The 15990-nt window shown below is 37.4% G+C and overlaps 1 long non-coding RNA gene across 1 annotated transcript; it reads left to right on the forward strand.

Annotated features, from left to right (window-relative positions):
• Positions 1-9950: 9950 nt before the first annotated feature.
• On the forward strand, positions 9951-12383 carry LOC116026580. The gene is made up of 2 exons (XR_004099860.1): positions 9951-10580; positions 11841-12383. It is a non-coding gene; the product is annotated as an uncharacterized LOC116026580 (long non-coding RNA).
• Positions 12384-15990: the final 3607 nt, after the last annotated feature.

The raw sequence follows: 15990 nt of genomic DNA on the forward strand, positions 1-15990 counted from the left end.
GCACAGTTGAGGTATGATGATTTACAGAGGAGAATGATTTTCTAGCATATTTAGCTTCAGCACATGTTTCACATTGAGCATATGTTTCACCTGACAAGTTTGGCAATAAATTCATACTTTTCAATCTATTCATGCAATTTAAGCCAACATGTCCTAATCTACCATGCCAAACATTAACAGAAACAGTGATATAAGCAGAAGAAGAAGCATTATTATTGTTATTGTTTAGGCCATGCCAATTTGGAATAAAATCATAAGTTGTCAAAGGGGGACCTTCGACAACAGGGGGATTTCTAATTACAGACACATCTAACACAAATAATCCTCCCTGCAGATATCCCTTCCCCAGATATTGCCCACACAGAGTCATCACCAAACGGTTAGACTCAAAAACTAACTTAATCCCAGCCTTATTCAGCAAGGCTCCAGAGATTAAGTTTCTACGGAGGGAAGGGACATACAACACATCACGTAACATTAACTTTTTCCCAGAATATAACATGAGTTCTATTTTGCCTTTACCACTTACCTCGGAGACGCTAGAATTTCCCATGAAAACTTGTTATCCTTTCAGTGATAGGCTTGAACACTTTGAACATAGTTTTGTCGTTGCAAAAGTGACGTGATGCCCCCGTGTCCACCACCCACTCATCTGGATGTCCAACCATGTTCGCCTCAATTATCACGGCTGGAATCACCTCAGCATTCTCCGAGTCTTCTAGTAGATTTGCTTGACTCTTGGGCCCTCCGTTGCCTGCTCCATTGTTTGCTCCGTTGCCTGAATTTTGACTGACCATCCCTTTGCAAAAATAGCATTGGGCCGCGCGGTGACTTCTTTTCCCGCAAACAAAGCATTCCCTACTTTTCCCTTTCTTCTGAATCTTGCCATTCTTAGGATGGTTATTGTTATTGTTGGATTTGCCCTTTTTGTTATTGACTTTATTATGGCCGCCAGATTTTGCCCTGTCAAAATTAACAGTTGTTTATACTACATTAGCCTTTACATTACCCGGACTCATGGCAGACCAGAGCATGACGCGATTCTCTTCTTCGATGTTCAAGTTGTTCACCAACTGTTGTAGAGTGAGGTTTTTTCTTTCGTGCTTCATTTTGTACTTGAAGTCTGACCAAGACTCGGGTAATTTTTCAATTAAGGAATCAGAAAGGAAAGTGTCATTCACCTCAGACCCTTCAAATAGCATGTCAGCAATCAGGTTTTCATATTCATGTACCTGTTCTACGATTGACCTGGAGTCGGTCATTCTAAAATTCAGCCACCGACCGACTGCGTATTTCCTCCTGCCCGCGTTATCACTTCCATATTTTTGATGCAGTAAGTCCCAAATCATTTTGGCAGACTTATGCTTCGAAAATATGTCAAACAAGGCATTGATCATCCGTTGTAGTATTGAAGCTCTTGCAGTCTTGTTATCTTTTTCATATTTTGAGCGTGCTTCAAGGGATATTGAGATGGTTTTGGTTGAAGGCGTTTTTGGTGTAGGAGTTTCGTCCTGGACAGCAACCTGTGTTTCGGGCTCAGCAGATTGCTCAGTAGTTGGTTCAGAAATTACCTGGTATTTTGCAGGGTCTTCAATGATCACGTAGTCCAGGTCCTGCGCCTCAAGAAGCATAATCACCTTTGCAGCCCATCTGTTGTAGTTCATTCCGCCAATCAGGGGCTCAACCGCGTTCACATCGACAGCCTTGGTTGAGGATGACATTGTTACGAACGGATAAATGCTTTTAACTGTTGTATTCTGGTTATGAATACTGGTAATGGTAACAATGTCGCAAGCTTTGCTGTTACTGTAGGCTGGACTTTAAAGAAAATGTAAGGGATAGGAATATGACACTCTGTGACGTGTCAGTAGAGACACTGCCTTAAAAGCATTTATCGACCAGGGAATCGAATGCTCTCGGATGACAAACACAGAACCTAGTACGTATTATTCATACTAGCACGAACTGTTCACTGCTCAGAGTATTATGAACTGGGAAAAATATGGATTAATTTATGTTTAGAATGAGGGCTGATTATATACTGACATATGCAACAATCCTTCCCATGTCATCCACAAAACGTGCGGAAGAATAGCAATGGAATGCAGAATCATGGACACGTTTTGATGTGTTTGAATTGAGGTGCGGACAAGGTAAAAGCTAATCCACAAAATTAGGGAGTAAAAAACTAGTGCAGTCCAAAAAGGTGCAATCCAAAAGGGCACACCACATCACGCATTTCATATTTAAATGTTTTCCAACACCTGATGCTCCAGGTTGCCTACCGGCTATCACCACCATGCCGTCACCGAGAAGCTAGTACAAAAGGTGAACGCCGGCGACCTTGTACTTCCCTACTCCGGGCACCGCCTCCGTCCTCCCTATCTCAGAACTTTAGCACCGGCGACCTCAGACTTTAATCCCCAGTCAGCGACAAGCTGCCGCCGTCGGTTCGATTGTGCAGTCTTGGGAGCTGAGTTAGTTGGTGGATGTGGCCCGGCTTTCTTGTGAATGGAGGATGTGGGCGGTGGAAAATAATAAAAGCAAAAGGCAAAGCTCTCTTGCTATTGGTTGTTAAGGGAGGTGGCATGGCAAAGATCATACAATAGGTGATTTGCTTTGGAAAAGCAAAAAGAAGTTAGAAGTAAAATCAAGTTCGAGAATGGGTGGCTGCATGCAAGCCTCACTTCCGCACACCAATCAAAAAATGTTGTTTAAATTAAATTATGTATAGTTTTACAGTAGTTATAATTGTATAGGTTAAAAGCCTTGTAATTGTACTTTAAAAAATTGTAATAGCTAACAAATGTATATTAAGCCCGGTCAGGTCGGCCTGTCCACCACCGGCATTGTAAGCACGAGGTCATATCTCGGCATAATTACGACAGCGGTCGGAAAAAACGTTACGACGACGGTCGGAAAAAACGTTACGGTCCTCAAACCGATTTGTGGGAGTAAGGCGCCTACTATGACAGCGGTTGGAAAAAATGCAACGGGAGCAAAGTGCCCGTATATGGTCCTCGGACCGATCTTTGTGGAAGCAAGGTGCCACTACGGGAGCAAGGTGCACGTTTATGGTCCTCGGACCGATCTTTGTGGGAGTAAGGTGCCCACCACGGGAGTAAGGTTCCCGTTACGGTACTCGAACCGATATGTGGGAGTAAGGTGCCCACTACGACGGCGGTCGGAAAAAAACGCAACGGGAGCAAGGTGCCCGTTTATGGTCCTCGGACCGATCTTTGTGGGAGCAAGGTGCCCGTTTATGGTCCTCGGACCGATCTTAGTGGGAGTAAGGTGCCCACAACAACGGCGGTCAGAAAAAACGCTACGACCGAAAAGTCGTAAAAAACTACGGGAGTAAGGTGCCCGCTCGGTCCTCGAACCGATCTATTACGACCGAAAAGTCAGAAAAAACTACACTCTTTGCACCAATGAGGAAGAATTACCCTCGTTTGCTTTTCTTTGTAAATTGTACATGCGTGCTAATTCCGGTTAGGTCGGCACTACCACCACCGGCTCGATTAGGTTGGCATCGACACGATAAGCCCAAGACAGTATCTCGGAATAAGCCCTACGTAGTAGGCAATTCAGCCTGCCAGGTCGGCAGTCCGCCCCTGGCAACTCCAATCCCTTAATTGGTAAAACCCGATCCCTAGATCGGTAAAATACGACCTATCAATCGTATCGCAAATCCGATCCCTAAGATCGGTAGAGTTCGGACGACCGTTATAGTCCAAAAGACTGTGCTTAGGGTTGTACTCTTTTTCCTTGACTAGGATTTTTTCCCATTGGGTTTTTTCTTAGTCTAAGGTTTTTTAGAGAGGCATCCAGCATAAGTCACAGACTATATGGTCAGCTTTCAGCCCGAACTCTTCCTCGTTGGCGCTTAAAGTTCTGCTCTTTTTTCCTTGGCTAGGATTTTTTCCTACTGGGTTTTTTCTTAGCCCAAGGTTTTTAACGAGGCAACTAGCGTGAGTCGCGGACCGTAAGGCCAATCTTCCAGCCAGACCCCTTCCTTGTTGACTCGACGTCAGGGCACGGACTGGGGGGCTACTTGATAGGGAATATACCCCGGATATACGACCCTTAGTACTCTATACGTATGTTTGGTGTAGTGTACGGGGTATGTGCCTATAAAAAGACCCTAGCCCTTCAAGTTAGGGGACTTTTGGGCCCCTTCCTCTCTCTCTAAACACAAGACCCTAAAGCAGTGCTCTCCCTTCTCTCTAAACCATTCAACAAATGAATAAAGGATGACTTTGGAGGCTAAATTATTTGTTTGATCCTACCTTGTACATACATCATTATACACACATGAGTACAAAGGAGATTTAATCCATACCAATAATAAATAACGTATTAGGAAGATTGTAAATTACGTGGATGTGATTTTGTAGTAGTATTAGATGTTACTTATGAGAAGTAATTGAGCTAGGCTAATTCTAAAAATAATGACCAGAATGTTGTAAACGGGTGTCAGGATTGTAGCTAGGGGTTCTTTTGATGAAACTATGTGCGCACATGCAAAATTAAATGTTACGTTCCACGAAAAGTAGAGTGGAAATATATTGGATGTTAAAAAAAATATTAGGCAAACAAGAAACATCTACCTGGGACAGAAGTCAAACGAAAATAGTTAACTACTAATAGTTAGATATGCACACAAAAATAACGAAGATGGCAAACGACTAGCAACTCCCAGGCACACAACGAACGTAATAGAAGATCGGCATACTAAACCAAACCCAAATTATTTGAATTTTTTGGGGCAAATGTTTAAACCGAGTTCATTAATTAAAATATAAAATAATAGACAGACCTTAACGAAACGTATATGCACATAAGAGTAATCTTCCGAGCACATAAGATGAAATCCATAAGTTGACTCAATATATTAAATTACGTTAATTCTTAGGTGTTAATGAATGTACCCAACAAGAAACATCTACCTGGGATAGAAGTTAAACAGAAATAGTTGATTACTAATAGTTGGATATGCACTCAAAAATAATGAAGATGGAAAACGACTAGCAACTACCAGGTGCAAAACAAATGTAATAGAAGACCGACATATACTAAACCAAATCCAATTGATGTATGTATTAATGTTTTTAATTTTTTGGGGCAAATGTTTAAACCTAGTTAGTTAAATAAAATATAAAATAATACTAGGCACATAAGAGTAATATTGCACGGCAACGTAACGGTGCAAATAAGCATGTGAAACCCTAACTCTAACAGTAGGAAACGTTGCCCGCTGTTCTACAATTAACTCAATGTCCGGAGCATCGGGCGAAGGATCCCGGCAAGGTGCCTCCCTAACGACATTTGGACCATCTTCAAAATCATCATCGTCGTTCTCACCCCGAGACAAACACCCCACTGAAGGTGCCCCCGCTGCTTTTTCGCTGACAGCAATACCCACACAAAAATGATTACAATCAACTGATGCACACATCTAACTAAGCTGTGCAAACTTAATTTCTAACCAACGAAGATTGCATATAACCAAACAAGGCACCCTCTATAACAAAGACACAAACACCGTACCACCACTAGAGGCATACACCAATCAGCACCGTGGCACACATCAATCACCAATATGGCGCACATCATTACCACTAAAACCATGAAATAAAAACCAAAAACAAAAACCAAGAAACATAATAAAGTATGATGCACACATTGAAAACACCCAAGTCACAGAACTAACTCACATGCGACACCCATGATTAACAACAATAATGAAAGTTGAGATACAAAACAACAATCAACACTAAATATTAAAACCTAACTGCCAAACATATTAAAAAAACAGTACCAACAATAATAATAACTAAATACTACTAAAAAAATTAATTCCTCATTAAGTACAAACGCATGGTAATTATTTAAATAAATAGTGAGATCCCAACTTAAGGTTGCTATTAACATTGAAATTAAATTTTGTCCCTCACCAAAAAAAATATACTCAGCACACAAATATCCAAAAAATGGCAAAAGAATGCTACTCCTCGGCACAATATTCTGAACAAAAAAATCAATCTACTGTGATCTCCATAATTTTCAACTTTAAACTAAAAAGAAAAATAAACAAATACAGAAATTAAAACCACACAAATTAACAAAACTGCCAAACAGCGAAAAACATCAATCTACCATAATATTAACAATTTACTACGCACACAATTTACCCAACATTGGCACACAATTACTCCTCCTAGGCACACAAAAATCTGAACAAAAAAGCATCAATCTACCATAATATTAACAATATTGAGTTGGGAAAATCAAGAAAAACAACAAAATGTGTGCTTGAAAATTAAGGTTTTACATTACATGCAACTAAGTATGAATATATATAGGGATAGAAAATAGAACTCAGTATTGCATTGCACATACATCATGCATCATGCAACTAAGTATGAATATATATAGGGATAGAAATTAAAATAGAACTCAGTATTGCATTGCTCATACATCATGCATCATTCAGAAACTAACAGATCAGAGGCTATATCTATTAAAAAAGCAAATTAAAGTGGCAAAAATTATACCAAAAAAAAAAAAACTGCCAAACAAATAAAAAAACACACGAACAACAATAAAATTAAAAATAAATATTGCAAACACAATTATATCCTTAAAATTTTTAAATTCATGCTTATTATTTTTAAAAATGTTGAGTTTCCTTCTTCGTGTTGCTATTAACATATATACAACGAAATCAATTTTTCCCACCACCAAAAGCATATATAATCAGCACACAAGTTTCCCAACAATGACATCGCAATTGATACTCCTCGGCACACAATATTATGAACCAACAAATAAATCTACCATGCTATCCACAATTTTCAACTTTTAAATTTAACTAAAAATAAAAAAAAATACGAACATTAAAAACCCACAAACCAAACTACACAAGTGTCAAAATTGTAAAAAATAAAAATTAAAAAAATATCATTCAAGCATATCATATACACCGAATAATCAAGAAAATAAACTACGAAACAAGCACAACTGAAAAAACTGCCAAAAATATTTTTTTTTAAAAAAACAAACAAACAACAATTTTGAGAAGGATTTGAGAGCCAATTTGTATGTCATTAGCAAGTAAAAAAACAAGAAAACAAGAACAATAAAATTAAAAATAAATATTCCAAACACAATTATATCCCCAAAAATTTCAAATTCATGCTTATTATTTTTAAAAATGTTGAGTTTCCTACTATGGGTTGCTATTAACATATGTACAACGAAATTAATTTTTCCACCACCAAAAGCATATATACTCAACACACAAATTTCCTAACAATGGCACCGCAATTGATATTCCTCGGCACACAATATATATCATTCAAGCATAACATATACACGGAATAATAATAATAAAAAATAAACTACGAAACAAGCACAACTGAAACAATTGCCAAAAATATTAAAAAATTAAAAACAAACTACAATTTTTCACGAAATAAACAACAACAAATTAAACTATGAAATAATCATTCCATCAACTGCAATTTTTCACGAACCAAAACCCTATGCTTTGCATGTCTAAAATCTCAAATTGCGTTGCATGTCTATGAAATAAAAAGAATTGGATAGCATGAATTCACATTGCATTCCTCGTTACTGTGAAACTATGAAATAATCATTCAATCATCTGCAATTTTTCACAAACCAAAACCCTACAACTACGAAACAAGAACAACAGGAAAAAACAAAAGAAAACAAAAGGCAAAGCTCTAACTTGGAATCGAGCCCTCCGTCGCCGGACCGGAATTGCGACGCTGTCTAAGCCCTTCACCACCATCCGCCATTGAAATAGGTTCAGATTGCAACCCACAGACCACCACCGTGGCCAACGATCGCTGACCGTCGCCAAATGTTATTTTTATAAATGACAATGATTTTATTTAACTGTTGTCATTTGTATTGTCTTTAAGCACACTTGAATAAACAGCACTTCAAAGACAACGATTTTAATAAACCGTTGTCTTTGTGTACTCGTTTTTTATTTAGACAACAGTTTTATTTAACCATTGTCATTGGTATGTTGTCTTTAAGTGCACTTGAATACACAGACAACAGTTTTTTAAAACTGTTGTATATGTGCATTTTGTTTTTATAAAAGAACTGTTGTCGTTTGTGTGTTATATTGAAATAAAATGAATAATTGTTGTTACCAACAAGAATTGAACCCAAAACCTTCCCTAAACCACATCGCAAATTATATTGTAGACCATGATCATAGCTGATACTGTAGTTGTATTGAAAGGATACTGCAGTTGTGTTGAAAAGATACTGCAGTTGTGTTGAAAGGAAATTGCAGTTGCACAGAACAGAGACCGTTTATCCGTTCAACACAACTGCAGTATCCTTTGAACACAACTGCAGTATCCGTTCAACACAACTGCAGTTTCAGATGGATGACATGGCCTCTGTTCCGCGCAACTGCAGTTCCCTTTTAACACAACTGCAGTATCCTTTCAACACAACTGCAGTATCAACCATGACCCATGGTCCACGGTATAAGGACTGAAACCACATACACCCTTGTCTACTAAAACACTACATCAATAAGTTATCTAAGCACTACTTAATTATTTATTCCTACATTTGTGGGTAAGATGTTAGAAACCTTGGTGCAAAATATAAATAAAGGACACTACCAAAAAGAATCAAACTTGGAACCTCTCACATAGCATCCACAAACTAGACCACCAAGCCACTTTATCACTTCTTTATTAAGAGGGTGCACATAATATTTAAACCCAAATTTTTTGGGCGGGTAGATTTAAAAACTAGCCACCGGCCAGTCCGCGATTCACCGGCTGCCTGGCCCTTCGGCCATGGCGCCCCTAATTATTATATTTAGTTAAGCTATTTTATTATATTTATTCATTAGTCATTCAATTATTTATTTATTTATTATTTGGGTCGCATTTTTTTTGGGCAATACTTTTGGGCTTTGTACATATCCTATTGGGCATGGCGTCTAAATTAATAATATTATTATTTTTCTGTTCCACTCAATATTGTTATGGCATTGTTTAGCAAAACATGAACAAATTGTCCTATGGCCATAGATTATGTCGCTAAGTGGGTAGAGGCACATGCCTTGACAACAAATGATGCTAGATCAGTAATTACTTTTCTCAAAAAGTTGTTCTATAGGTTTGAGGTGCCTCATGTGCTTATTAGTGACAAGTAAGGGTGTAAACAAATCAAATATTTTAAATTTGATTCGTGATTCAAATCAAAATATGTCGATTCGAATTTGAATGCGAATCCAATTCGAATATAAATCCGAATTCGAATATTCTTTTTATTTGCATGTTATTTGAATACGGATAAGAATACGAGTATATTTGATTTGAATAATATTCTTATATATATATATATATATATATATATATATATATATATAATTTTTATTAAACCCTAAGTCCCTAATCCTAAGTCTACAGTAGGGCTGCAAATGAGCCAAGCCGAGCGATTCGACCTCGAGCTCATTTATTATAGGCTCGTGGCTCGTCGAGTCGCTCGCAAGCTGTTAATAAATTATATATATATATATGTATGTATGTATATATAGAGTCATGATCAGTTGCGGCCGTGCTCTCCCGTGCGGCCGTGCGGTTCACACCACTCAATGTTATGAAATACACCACTCAATGTTAAGAAACACACCACACAAATATGCACTGCGGTGTGTTTCATTGTGGTGTGTTTCTTAACATTGAGTGGTGTATTTCGTAACATTGAGTGGTGTGTGACCGCACGCCGCACGGGAGAGCACGGCCGCACCTGAAATTATTTCTCTATATATATATATATATTCAAAGTTTTTTCAATGTTAAAAAATAAAAAATGTGGTAAACCCTAACCTGTCGTAACACCCTCAATCCCTCAGGGCTCAGATGCTCAGACTCGCTGCCTCCCTCTCCGTATCGCAGATTCGCAACCATCATCTCGCAGCCACCGCCGGCGACGCACCAATCAACCGCCAGTCTAAAATGAAAAGATTGTACGGTTACTCTGCGGCAGAGATAGAGAAAAAGATGCAGAGAGGCTGTTCGCTGCTTTGCGCGATCGAGAAATGGCGATTTACATATCTTTGAGCCACAAATGAGGTCCGTGAGAAGTCCAAGTTCTGGTATTTTTTGAGGAAGCTGAAGAAGGTGAAGAAAGCCAATGGCCAGGTCCTAGCTATCAATGAGATCTTTGAGAAGAACCGTACCACTATAAGAGCATTCCTATCAATAGTTTTTTCAAGGTTCATGTCAGACAAATAACTAATGCATGGCTTTGAAACTGATGTAGGAATGAGTTATTGCATTCTTGGTTGTCAGAATAAAGAAAGAGCTGCAGTGCGCACTGTAGCCCGCTTGGGAGATTGAGAGTGGCCGCCAGCAAAAAACTGGAGAAAAAACTCCAACTGATAAGGATGCTCTAAAAAAAAATCAACCGTCAGTCTGTCGGCAATGCACCAACCAGCCGCCATTCCGCCGGCGACGCAGCCCCTCCACCTTGCTGAAATTTGCCATCCCTTTCAATGAATGTATGATCAGGTACTTTCTTCTAGCTTACCCTGCTTTTAGCCTAAATTTGGTTAGATAAATTCATTAATTATATTACTGCTCTTCTATATATGTATCTGGAGTTCTAGACGGAGGCTTTAGAATTGAAAGGGAAATTAAATAATTTTCTAGTATTTTTCTTTGCTTGTGTGTTTTTCTGTGATTTCATTCTCTTGAGTAAAATGATTTAGTATCCTGATATACTGTAGTAAAGTAAAGGCAGTTAAGTCTTCATGAAAGGATGAAAGTGGTTATGGAGTTATGACACCTAAATGTCTTCATGACTAACCATTTATGTATTTTAGATTACAAATATTGACAAGAATAATAAAATGCAGAATACTGTTTTGTGGAAGTCATATGTTTCCATTTACCACAAACACATATATTTTATATAGGACTTAGGGACTAATATCATTATTCTATAGAGTGGCTCTTTCCTTAACATTCATCCATTCCTTGACTTAATTTCCCCGAAAATAAGAGTACTTCCTAATGAAAGTGAAGAAAAGGTTTAATTAGTCAAAGCTGATATTCAGACCTCTTGAATATACTGTGGAGTCTGTGGTTGTTGAATCTAGACAGAATAATGTTAATAAATTTAATGGTTCAGGCTTTGATGGTTAAAAATGTTTGATTACTTGAATTACTCTATGGTTTGACCAATTCTTCATTGTACAGTAGGAATGTTAGGGAACTCTTGGGAAATCTTTTTTTTTTTTTTTTTTGAAAAGAACTCTTGTGTCATCAATTCCAGCTCTTGACACCCACCGAAACAGCAATTTCATTACATAACTTGCGTCATCGCTAGCGTTCAGTACATTCCCAAAAGAGAAGAAAGGGAATTAATTTTGTGACTCGGGGGATCGGCTGTTTCCATTTGTACTCCACCGAAAGAATTCGGTTCTGATAAGCTTAATTTCTAGACATTCTTGGAGTAATTTTAGTAAGTGATTTGGATAAATAAATTAAGTTTTAGTGCTGATCTTATTATAAATATTATACTTATTTATAAGTTACTAGTTTAGATTGATTTTAATAAATATTGAGCTAATGTTGCCTTTTATTAATATATAAATAGGAGTTTTATTTTAACTATACTATTAAAATTATTTGATAGTTTTATACATGTAGTTTTAATAAAGTGAAAAAAAAAGTGTTTTAATAATTAGGTTTAGCTAAGTTGTGTCATTAGGTTATAATTATCTTTAATTTAACTTTATTTTATTTGTCTTTGATGGAGTTGCGCAGCATTGCAACAAAAGAGAAGAAAGGGAATTAATTTTGTGGCTGACGAAAGAAGAAAAGAAAAAGAGAAAAAGGGAATTCATTTTGGTGGGTTGCGCGACAGTAAAGGAACCAATTCGAGTTGTTTTTGTTTTTTCCTTTTGGGGGTGGCAGAACAAGGACGAACGAGGACGACACGGAGAATAGAGAAGCTGACTACTACGGTAGTGCATCAGCGAGGAGAAATTGCAGCAGGAAGCGAAGAGATTCAAGGCTTCGTTGTAGCGGAATTTCGAGCTTCAATCGCAGTTGTCTCCTTAGGCTTGGATTACTTTTCTTCGTATCATTCTCTTATCTTATTTTATCTATTTTTGGTTAAATTCCCAGATTAGCATTCTCATTCTGATGTGTCAAAATTTCTTGAACAGTTTATGCATTTAATTATGATTATTGGCTAAAACTTTAATTAGGGATTTGGATTAGCCTTATATTAGAGTAATTGACTGCTCCCTAGGTTTGATTCTTCTAATTTCAATTAAATAATTGAATGTGATTATATTTATCTTATGTATTTTAGTTGTGAATTGTGTGACTTGCCATTGCATATTTCTATTATTAGGGTTTATAAGAAGAACTGACAGGTGAGTTATGAACCTGGACCTTGTAAGATAGACACAATTGACCTAAACTAGACATAGCTTTAAGGTATTTATGGTGAGTTTTGGTTGTTGCTTAATGGGTTCAATTAGGGCTCGTTTGGTTCGCGGAAAATATTTGAAGGGAAGTGGAAGTGAAATTCTGCGGAAAAGTAGTTACCAAGAAGATAAATTATGTTGTTTGGTTGGTGGAAAAGGAGTTGTTGGGAAGATAAATTATGTTGTTTGGTTGGTGGAAAAGGAGTTGCTTGGAAGATAAATTATGTTGTTTGGTTGGATTTAGAATGGTAAGGAATAATGTGTATAAAGACCTAAATGTCCCTACTATTATTATTATTATTATTATTATTATTAATGTTAAGCCTGCAGCCCATTACCCATCTCTAACCCACAAGGCACTAGCCCATAACGCATAACCCATTCCTAATATAAAAAACCCCTTCCCCTAACTGCAACCCCATTGCTGCAACAAATTGTAACATAATCCATTAGAGTTTTTGAAATTGCTAGAAGCTGGTGTCATCCCCCTATTACAATTCCTACAAAAGTGTTAAAAACTCGGTTGGTGAGATCACGAAATCGTCTTCCGCATTACCACAACCTGGTTGGTCACGAGGTTACTATGAAACACGAAATTTCTTACCTGCACATAAGTAAAAAAAAAAATGTTAGACTGGGGTGAATCTTCCTTCACGTAATAAACCATGAAAAAGACAATAATTTGCTTGATTACCAATCACTAAAATATCAAAATCAACTAACTCCATAAATATACAATCAACAGAAAAATCACTACTAGCCTTAGATGTACACATTGATGCATAGGAATGCACATGCCACCCCACCCCTAACAGCCACAATCAAAATGTGTATGTTTATACAATTATCATATGGAACCAACTCAAACAAATGTAGTTACTCTCATGGAAAAAAGAACACCACACTTTTTTGCCAAAATCCTCACCCTATAGAGAAACTAATTACACCCTACTAACATGGTAAAGACAATTACTACATGAATCACCAACAATAAAGAAAATGCACACTCGGTAGTGAAATATCACAAGAAACTCATGTGAACTACTTCATATCCGATAGTTGTTCAAACTCGTTATGCTAATCTAAATTACAGTATGTGCATGCATGTTCATTCTTGTGTATATCGATCTGTATTTTAGACAGTCTGCTTACTATACTTGACTCCATATGTGCACATGTTTTAGGAGTTGTGTGCACCTAGATATTAGACAATGTGCAGATTAGTGTGTAGCAGTGTGCATGTTGCTAATACTTCATTTCGTAGCTGATTGTAGGTCCTAAGTAGGGCTTTTGTGCATGTCTTTGTATCACTCTGTGCACTTTACATTACACCCATAACCCACTGTCAGCAGCCAAAGGCATTTTTAAAAGCACAAACCTATTCGGGTGTTTGTGCATGTCTTTGTATCACTATGTGCACGTCACATTACACCCATGACCCACTGCCAGCATCCAAGGCATTTTTAAAAACACAAACCTATTCGTCTACTGTTGCTGCAAACACAATATTGTGGGTGTGTGCATGTCTTTGCTCTACTGGGTGCACATTACATTGCCCTTATGACCCATCATCTACAAGCATGGCATTTTATGTGTATGTGCACGTTGTCTACCCATCCTAATGTAAAATCCCTAATCTGTGTAAAATCCAATAAGCCATATATGTGGTTGAACCTTAGTCTGGTTCGAACACCACCGTCATCTACTCAATCAGCCTCAAAGCCATAACAAACCATTATCAACCACCAGAAACCTAGAGCAGCACACAGATTCGTCAATGGCAGAACCCTAGCCTGGGTTGCATTTTTATGCGTTTTTACCGCCGGTAATACAACGCTAGAAATATTACAAAAAAAAATTAAAAAAATCATACCTTTGTTTTCAAAACGATTCTTCGATCCTTGTCGATGTTTTATGCGTCTTCTTGTACCTGTCATAGCTTTGTAATGATGGTGGTGCACTTGGCCGTCGTTGGTGTCTCGTCTTCATAGCAGTTCCGGAAGAAAAGTACGCCTTCTTGTAAAGTGGAATAGTGAAAGTCGGTATTACCAATTATTTAGACTTCTAGTAACAACAGCCTAAGACCAAATTGCCCTTGAATTGCATATTATTATGGTTAATCAGCCTATTTTTATGGTGAAACATTTAAATCTTAAAATCCAATCTTATCCATCCGGTCATGTTTTCTAATGGCTAGGATGAAGTCTTATTTCTCATCTAACTAGGTTGTCTCATGTGAAGTCTACCCTATATATGAAATAGGAATCATCACCTAAAATTGTTTAATTAGAAAACGATTTAGGGTATTTACTTTTACAACACTTGTTCTTCCCTTATCTTTTTTGGACCATGCAAAAAAGATGTAGGATTATTTAAAGACCCACATGGACCATGAATCATATGCCTTGCAACTAAACTATGCAAATAAGGATCAACATTTTTATCTGGTATTTCAGCACTGACACTCTTATCACATTATTTTGGTGAAGTAATTTTATGGCTCCTACGTAGAATAAGTAAAATATGAGCATGAGGAAGGCCTCTCTTTTGTAACTCAATCACATATGTGCAGGCTGCAACTTCACCAAAAAAATATTTTTTTTCAAAATATCATCTTTCGTTGCTTCAACCTGTGCTCGAAAAACTCTAGCAAGAAGATCAGGTCTATTTTGTGCCTCATCATTATAGTATATTAACTCTTTAATCTCAAGCCGATTTGAAATGCATGTCTTTATTTAAAAAAAAAAAAAAAAAAAGGTCAGGCTTTCCAAATCGTTGAATAAGTGACATAGCATCCATGTATCTCCTCCTCATATCACGTGGCCCACCAATAAAAAATACTGGCAATATGATTTTACGACCTACACCATCACCTGTAGTTGCCCCAACACCAACACTATCCACTAATCCTTGATATGTCTCAATTCTAGAATATTGATCTTGTTGTGTCCTATAATAATCAAGTCTTTGGTTTTCAATTTTAATATATATATATAGTGTCATGTTCAGGTGTGGCCGTGCTCTCCCGTGCGGCCGTGCGGTTCACACCACTCAATATTACGAAATACACCACTCAATGTTAAGAAACACACCACACAAATATGCATTGTGGTGTGTTTCATTGTATTTCATTGTGGTGTGTTTCTTAACATTGAGTGGTGTATTTCGTAACATTGAGTGGTGTGTGACCGCACGGCCGTACGGGAGAACACGGCCGCATTTGAACCAAAATCTATATATATATATATATTTATGTATATAGGGTTGCATTCAAGTGCAAACACACTTAAAATACAAACATGTGGATAAGATTTGGCCATTGGATGTGTGCAGACGGACGGATTAGATGAAGCTGACTAAATTAATTAAGGATTTTGAATTATAAGCTAGAAGGGCAATTATGGGAAACCAATCCCAAATTAACATCAAATTATATTTGGAATAATATTGACGCTAGAATTAAGGTAGTGTAAGTATGG

The sequence above is a fragment of the Ipomoea triloba genome, chromosome 8, assembly GCF_003576645.1.
Source record: "Ipomoea triloba cultivar NCNSP0323 chromosome 8, ASM357664v1".
In the NCBI taxonomy this organism is placed as follows: Eukaryota; Viridiplantae; Streptophyta; class Magnoliopsida; order Solanales; family Convolvulaceae; genus Ipomoea; species Ipomoea triloba.